General features: G+C 35.4%; 1 long non-coding RNA gene across 1 annotated transcript; it reads right to left on the bottom strand.

The window, feature by feature from the left end:
* Positions 1-686: 686 nt before the first annotated feature.
* On the bottom strand, positions 687-3,477 carry LOC147761426 (uncharacterized). Its single transcript, XR_015334760.1, has 3 exons — positions 3,327-3,477; positions 1,836-1,928; positions 687-1,436 (listed from the first exon to the last, which is right to left on the bottom strand). It is a non-coding gene; the product is annotated as an uncharacterized LOC147761426 (long non-coding RNA).
* Positions 3,478-8,357: the final 4,880 nt, after the last annotated feature.

The raw sequence follows: 8,357 nt of genomic DNA, 5'->3' as shown, positions 1-8,357 counted from the left end.
GAAAGCGATTATAAGGTGGTGACTGAGGATGGTCGCCATGAGTTTTTTTGAGTCGGTGATAGATGACTTTTCTTTTGCACAACACAGTGAAAAATCACCAAGGATAAGTCAAAAGAAAACGTCCCAACTGTGGTTTGTGAAAATGACATTCAAGTGAACGTCTGTCCTCACTGCCAAAGGGCATAATATTAATACATAAACGTTTGGACCCCCTGCCCTTTTGTCCCATACACATTTACATTGAGACAGTGCCTAAGCTTTGTGACTGGTTTTAAATTTCTTTAAGTATTTTTTTCTCTCACTCGGTATAATTTTAATATCATAATGCATTAAAGTGAAATTTTAATCAAAGGTTAAGGCAATGCCACGACATGTCAGTTTATTAAATACTCGTTATAAATTTCTTTATCTTGGAAATCTCCCTTTTTATTGTCAGGATTATTTTGACACACACTAACACTTCTTATTTGTCGGTAAACAAGTGCACAGTGCTAAACATTAAGAATAATTTTTATTCATTCATAAATATATTTATGTACAAAATATATCAGAAATTTTAGTATTAACTGAGCTCTTTAAAGTGAAACAAGTAAAGATGAGAATTTTGAATTTCAAACTATTATTTACTATATTAACTTAAAATATCTTTTAAGTCAACTCTATACTCAAGCATCATGATAGTAGCATCTGTGAGTAAAACCATTTTATTATATCAATAGAAGAACAAAAACAAAATTTTACACATAAGCAGTAATTAATGAAGTCATAAGAATGATTAAGTTGCTATAGTTTTCCAAGTTTTATGCAGTCTGTGTTGGAATTTTTTTCAACCGTGCAAATAGAAATAATTATATTCTTTTTTATCTGACTTGCTGATACCAGTCTGTGCCAGATACTATTCCACTCACAGGCCAGCAAGGTCTGAGAATCTAATGGGTTGAATGAAAAAAAAAACCCTAGAAGATAAGACTAATTCTTACAAATAGGATAAAAAACATGAGATTTTCAAAAGGTTATTATAAGTCAAGACAACACTTAGTAGGAACATTTATAAAATGAACTGGAGTACATGTTACAGCTGAAAAAATTAACTGGGCCAGTAAGTGACTGCTTTAAAGAAATTTCACTGAAACAGTCCAAATTTTACTGGCAATCAAGCAGACTGTTATACCATGGCACTCAACAAATTATATATAGGTTTTGATTTTTTCCACGTGACAGTAACATAAAATTTATGTCAACTTTTGAAATGTATAGAGTCAGTTAGGTGACTGAAAATATTTTAAAATGTCATGAAGGAGCACTATTAATTTAATGCAATCTCTGTTGGCCAGTCTTATCCAGTTTCTTCTCCAAAAAGGACAAACCAAGTGAGAATTTCTTCAGGGCCTTTTCTTCTGCCTGCCAATGCCATGCCACTCAGAAAAGAGAGAAACCTGTAGGTTAGAAAAAAAAACATAATAATAGCATTATGAACTACTAGTATCCATGTAGACATTATGGAATTACGCAGTGAAGTTCAATGTGTCTTGTTATGACTTGACTGAAATGTTCACCACATAAATGAACAATTTACAAATAAATTTATGTAGAATATCAAGATTCATGATCACAAGCTAAAAACCCCAAGAAATTGAAAGAAATTGTACTTATTACAAGAAATTATTTAAATCCGCCCTGGTTCCTACTCTTCTGACAGGACAAAAAGGGGATTTCAGAGAGGCTGGTTGCTAAAAGGAAAATGCCCAAGGTTGTTGTTTTGAAAAAAATTAAAAAGTGTACTGTTGTTAGTGAATGTTTAATGCATCTTAGGCATTAGGACAAAAGTAACTTACCCCAGACACGCTGACCTCCTTTTTTCATTGACATTTTAAAATTTTTTCCAGCCTGACCATAATTCATATATTCAATGCAGCTTTCTCCCATATCTATAATAGAAGAAAAAAAAAACTTGAGTAGTGTTAAGATATGCATGTAAAATTCATTATCAATTTTGAGAGAATTTCTGTTTCAACACTGCAAGATGAAATATTTACTTTCAAGTAATGAATAAACCTTAATAGAGTTCTATTCTTTTGTAACCACCAAGGCAAAGCTTTCTTAAAATGAACTGAAACATCCAAGCTTGCCACCTAACATGCCAAAGTAGTGAAGTATAATTAAAGTAGAGAAGCAAGTACCCCTTAATTATAGAGGTGTCTTACACAATAAGGTGTGTCTTACACACCTTGACTCAAAGGGAGATGTGTAGTGAGATAACAGGTAAAGTAATTGGTGGAGCCTAGGTGAACTTAAGACTTTAAATTAAAAGCACCAGGTTTCATGTGTGTTCTTTTTTCAAAGGTTTAATATGAATTAAAACATATATATGTAAAAAGAAGACTAAATAAGTTTAAAATAACTATGCCATGAAGTCAAACTTCCTGTTAGACCGCCATGATGGAAAATGCTGGGTGGAGGCAAAATTTTCCAGTCAAAAAAAACTGAGCACTTTACTTTAACAACAAAGTTACCACTCCAAAGCCACCCACCATGGTGAGAAGAAAAATGATGACCAACTGTCATGATAAGTCTTTTTAGATTTAAACATGAAAAAGGTAAAGGCCAAAATGGTACATTTACCCATAACACTAGAGTAAAAAATTGGTATTCTGAACAAATCAGGTTATTTTTTCCAAGAAATATTGGAGCAGTATCCATGCAATATATACCACGCCACGATCAAGATGTTCAAGAATCTAAACACACCAATTTTTTTTATAATCTTGCATTTGAAAAGTACAAAAAGCGGTAAGGCTTTTGGCCGTAACAAGCGTAACACTTTCTGATCGGAACTCATGAAAATTGTCAATTGTCGTATCCAAGCTAGACCACATGTAAAATCGCAAAAAAAAAACGATACTGCTCAAGCGAGTGTGTTGCACACATAACAATTAGTTAAATTTTATGACTGTCATGTGACACAAGTTTCAAAAAGTAGGAGGAAAATGTCTTTTGGAGTAATTTTTTTTCGAAATATTAACAAGATGGCGGCTTAAGCATCTGCTTGTTATTCAGCTACTAAAAGTGCACCTAAGTTTTATTCTTTGGTATTGCCACAAATTACTTAACAATTGCAACTGTATAAAGACCAAACTTTCTTCATCTGATACTATATTTATAGGCACTTGTTATGAGTGGGAAATATTTTTCGTGCAATATTTATTCTCCACACACCACCTCGCGAGATCAACGTGTAGCTGGACACTTACACAGTGAGACCCTACGACATAAAAGTTGCAATTTATCTTCATATTTCGTGTAGTTATGCATTTAAAAGCACTTACCTGTTTTTTGAAAACCTTGTCCAACGTAATATCATATAAATTCTGTATTTTTCTCATTTTTTAGAAACTTGGGACTCCGTTTCTGTTTCTGTCTTCAAAAATCAACAGACGAAGGCACAGATACTAACAAACGAGATTTAAACGAGAGCAACAATTAAGCGTAACAGAGATAGGCATCCATTGTTATCTGGGTTCTATTCATTCCGACCAATGAGAGACCGTAATACGGGCTCCGCCCCCACGCGTGTAATCTCCTTCTGTTATAACTCCTTGATTAAACTTACTGTTGATTAGGGGGATATGAGAACTGCATCATCAGTTTATCTAGGTTTTATTCAGCATGGATGCTATTTTCATATCCCTAGCTTTAACACAACACCCATGTGACGTCATTCCCACTGGGAGAATGTTCGGTCATTTCAATTACGTTGGGATTCGTAGTAAATCGGCCAGGTGAGTGATATATTTGGAAATGTTTCACATACAAACATGGAAGAATTGTGCGAATTCCCGAAAAAAACAGCAACAAATAGTTAAATATATAATAATACATTACGCCGGCCTCTGCGGCATACTAGACCTATTACTAGTTGAGAAAACTCTTTTCAAATCCGCGCGCATTGCTTGGTCTTGCTATGACATTTGGTATATGTGTACCTTTCATACATAAAATATTTATATATAATGTGTTTGAGAAATTTTCAGTAGGCTACATTTATGATGACCGACTTTAAAATAATAATTTTTCTCCTTGGCATCCCGCAATGTTTACATATTGCCAACTGGGGGTGAAATACAGGTCAGGGGGATTCCCCTTTTTTTAATACAACCATGCAATTATAATATAAGGGCACATTAAAGGCACATAAAATAGCACCTAAACCCAATGTTCAATGTGGAGGTGCATTTCACAAGCTGTAAAGCCACAAGTCTCAAAACATAACGTGAAATGAATTTGAAGTGGTATACAACTTTTAAAAGTGTATATGGAACGTAAACCCACGACTGTCTCGATAAAATACTGTACCTGTAAATGTAATATTTATCATGGTTAGGAGATGTTATTTAATGGGGAACTATGTTTTGGGAGATAGTTTTTGTTTATTTTTATTTTATCGTACTCCAATACATGCGTAGTAATTCATTTATGTGGGGGTGAGGATCACAGACATTTTCTTCTCTGTTCTGCGACTTAAATAATGACCGGCCTTCAGACATTCCTGCGAAAGTCCCTTATACTTCCCTCCTCTATTTATAATTTATGTTTTTACTCATTTTAACGGGCAGACATTGTTCATTTTGACATGGAAAACGGTTCTAGTATCTTACGTAAGCCCCACTGACAATAAGTCAAATCCGAAATTATACAATAATCAGTTAAATTAAACAAAGCCCCCAAGTTTACGTGACAGGTAATCAAACATGATGTAAGATTACGACTCAATCTCTATAACTTATGTTCTCCTTTTTTACAATTACTTTTCATTTATTTATTTATTCATTATTTTTATTTTTTGTGGACTGTCTTTGGAGTGCACACAGAAGTGAGGGGCACGTCGGTTACTTGGTGTGCGGCTGTCAATTTTATCCATGGTATTTAATATGCAATAAGCAAAGTTCAAACTTTTATAAAAATGTGCCTGGTGAACACCAAATATATCAGATTTGCAGGGCATACAGCTTAGCTCTGTAGGAGCTACATGATGCAAAAATATTCCTGGACAAAAAATAAGTAGAACTGTTTAAGCCGGTCAGTTTGATAGCAATTTAGTGAGACTCCCCAGGGAGATAGATAGATCCCATTATCTGTGGGAATATTCCCTAAAGGCGTAACATATATTCCATTGATGTGATTGTACACCCCTCTGTAAATAAAACTACTTTGTCAATAAACAAATATTGCCATCCATTATAGTCAAATCAACAGTATACTAGCTGACGGCTCTTTGTTCACGCAACTACAGCATTCGTGTCAGTAAAAGATTAGGTCAATCTAGCATATTGACTGTGTTTGTAAACCACACAATATCACTTAAAGTATTTGGTTATTATACCTCTCTCTCATTCATAAATAGTCAAGGCGCTGATATTATCGCACTCTACTGTCAACCGTGGTAGCCCAACATGTAAGCCCGACCTCTCTCATTCATAAATAGACATGGCGCTGAAGTTTAATCTCTAAGAATTTTTGACACAGTTAGAGTCTACTTCATTGTTGAAATAATCTGTTGTAAGCTATAAGGGGGTCAAAAATTGAGTAAGCTTCATTGTTGACACACTCCATTGTAAGTCGTAGTTTACCAATAAAACAAAAGAAACGCGGTCTTCATTGTTGCGATATTCTATTTAAAGTTGTAGTTGCCCAATAAAACAAAACAAAAAAATGGGGTCTTCATTGTTGACACACTATTATATTCAATTTCAATTTATTTCTGTACTGGTACATAAATAATCATGACCTTGTACAATGTAATATAATAAAAAACAATACAATTGGTGCATTACGAGTCTCTAGTTGATATTTAACTAAGTTTGAACAAGGAGTTATAATCTGTTATAACTCCTTGGTTTGAATATAGATTTACCATAGACGCAAACCGTGAAACATATGGCTACAATCATAAGTTACACAATATGAATTTACGAGGAAGGGAGAACTACACATATATAAACTAATTAAATAACAAGGTTGAACTCATACTGATATAAGTATTGTGACCCTTGACCATGCGCCATGTTCGGCCCCTCTGCCGAGAGGGGTTACCAGGGGAGTGGGGGTATACCAGGGGAGTAGGGTATAAAAAGGGGTGTGCCGGGGGGTGTTTCCAGGGGATTGGGGGTATACCAGGGGAGTGGAGTATAAAAAAGGGGTGTGGTGGGGGGTTACCAGGGGAGTGGGGGTATACCAGGGGAGTGGGGTATAAAAAGGGGTGTGCCGGGGGGGTACCAGGGGAGTGGGGGTATACCAGTGGATGGGTGTACCAGTGGTTGCGCATACCAGGGGGGTGGGTGTACTAGTGGTTGGGGGTATACCACAGGGTGTGCCGGGGTGGGGGTATACCAAGGGGTGTGTACCAGGGGGTGGTGGTTTACCTGGAGGTGGGGGTATACCAGGGGAGTGGGGTATACAAAGGGGTGGGGTGTGCCGGGGGGGGGGGGGGGTACCGGGTCGGGTGCCAAGAGAACTGTATAAGGCTCATGTTAGAACAAAAATAACAGTATTTTATGTCAAACTTTATTGCATCTATCCCGCTTGCACAAACAATATTACTCTATATGTTTAAGATATCACTGTATGTTTAAGATATCATTATATGTTTAAGATATCAACATATGTTTAAGATACCACTAGAGACGTATAAGGTGCTTTTTAGTACAAATTTGATGCCAGCTTTAACACTGAAAATAATACTGGTAGAACTTGAATTTTGCTGGGGTGGGAGAACGACTTAAGTATGTCACCAGACCTCAACATCACATTTGTTATGAATTTTATAAGGAATGAACAAGTGAACTTTACATTTCTCATTATGGAGTATCTAGCAAATATAACTATAATCTCTGCTTATATACCAGTAAACAGTTTGTCTTTCACATTAAAATCCAATGACGAACATGACACAGTGTAGGTTTATACTACTTATGGAAACAAATGATATTTCATTTTTTTTTTCCTTATTGTGTAAAATGTCTCTATTTAAAACCTGGTTTTAGATTAATTTACTACTAAAAAGACAAAATCTCACAGCTCAGTGAATGATAAGGTACATCACAAAGTCTGTCATAGTGAGCAGAAGAAACAGTAAGCAGATAAATCAAATAATCATATTTATCACATCGGAAAAAATTCAATATGTAAATAGTATATCTTCAAAGTAGTGTATCCTATATCAAGCTGTCCGGAGTCCCTGTCTTCTGTTCTCTGGTGAGAATTAACCCATTGTGTTAGGTGAGAAATAGCTAGGCCTCAAGGCAATGGGAAATGAGACTCGTTTTCCTCATGCTGTGATGACACAGTTCTTTTTCTCCATATGATGATAACTGGATCAACTGGCTGGGACATTACGTCTGCTTGAAATATATATAAATACAGTGCATAAGCAAGAAAGGCCCGTTTTCTGTATTTCAAACATTTCATTCGGTGCAACTTTCTGAGACTGTAAATGCCATCGTGGAATCTAAAGTTAACAGAGTAAGACCTACAAGTACATTGATAATATAACCTGCTATACCAGTACTTTGGAAGGGATAGGAGTGTATAATACTGATAAAACGCAGGTGCTGACGATGGTTTATTTTATTACACTGCACATTATCCTTTGTTTGAAATCATCCAACTATTTGGGTAAGAAATTCTCAACAAAATATTCCCCAAGTAAAAACTTACACCGCCACTTGTAAGAAGTTCCACAGGGCAGTTCTCTGAAGGTAGAGTCAAATAAAAGGTTTCTTCAACCTGGCATTAAGGTTTTATGGCACTTCGTAGATCCTTGGATTTATTCCTCTCTTCCCACTCATTGTTTTTTCCTAAAATGATGATTATCTCATTTTAATATCATATTTTTTGTGTGAAAAAGTGAGTTTGAAATCTAATATGTGTGAAAGCAATTATGGAAATCCATCTTTAACAACGATGTTTGTAAATATAGAGCAAGTATCTGCACATTGTCAACTCAAATTTACTTTTTTTCTGGATTTTTAAAATCCTTGTCAAACAAAAACGATAATTACGACACCAACGAGGCTGCTACCACTTGACCCAATGATCTGTTTTGAGCGTATACCTTGTTGGAAATGCTCAAAATCTATAAGACAGAGGTTTCTCCGGATTCCAAAATTTTCATATGTGTAAAAATGATCGTTCAGCTATCTAAAAATTTGAACAGAAAAATAAAATGCCTATTCAGCTGCATTTGTCTCCATTCAAAAAATCGTGTTTACATTGGAGTTTTGTCTGACGCTATTTTGGTGCTGGCATGTAAAATCAGTGAATACTGTGTGGAATAAATAATATGTCAACATTCCTTTGCT

The sequence above is a fragment of the Lingula anatina genome, chromosome 5 (genome assembly GCF_051362555.1).
Source record: "Lingula anatina isolate TDL-2025a chromosome 5, LinAna3.0, whole genome shotgun sequence".
In the NCBI taxonomy this organism is placed as follows: domain Eukaryota; kingdom Metazoa; phylum Brachiopoda; class Lingulata; order Lingulida; family Lingulidae; genus Lingula; species Lingula anatina.
This window is presented reverse-complemented; position numbering and strand designations above follow the sequence as displayed.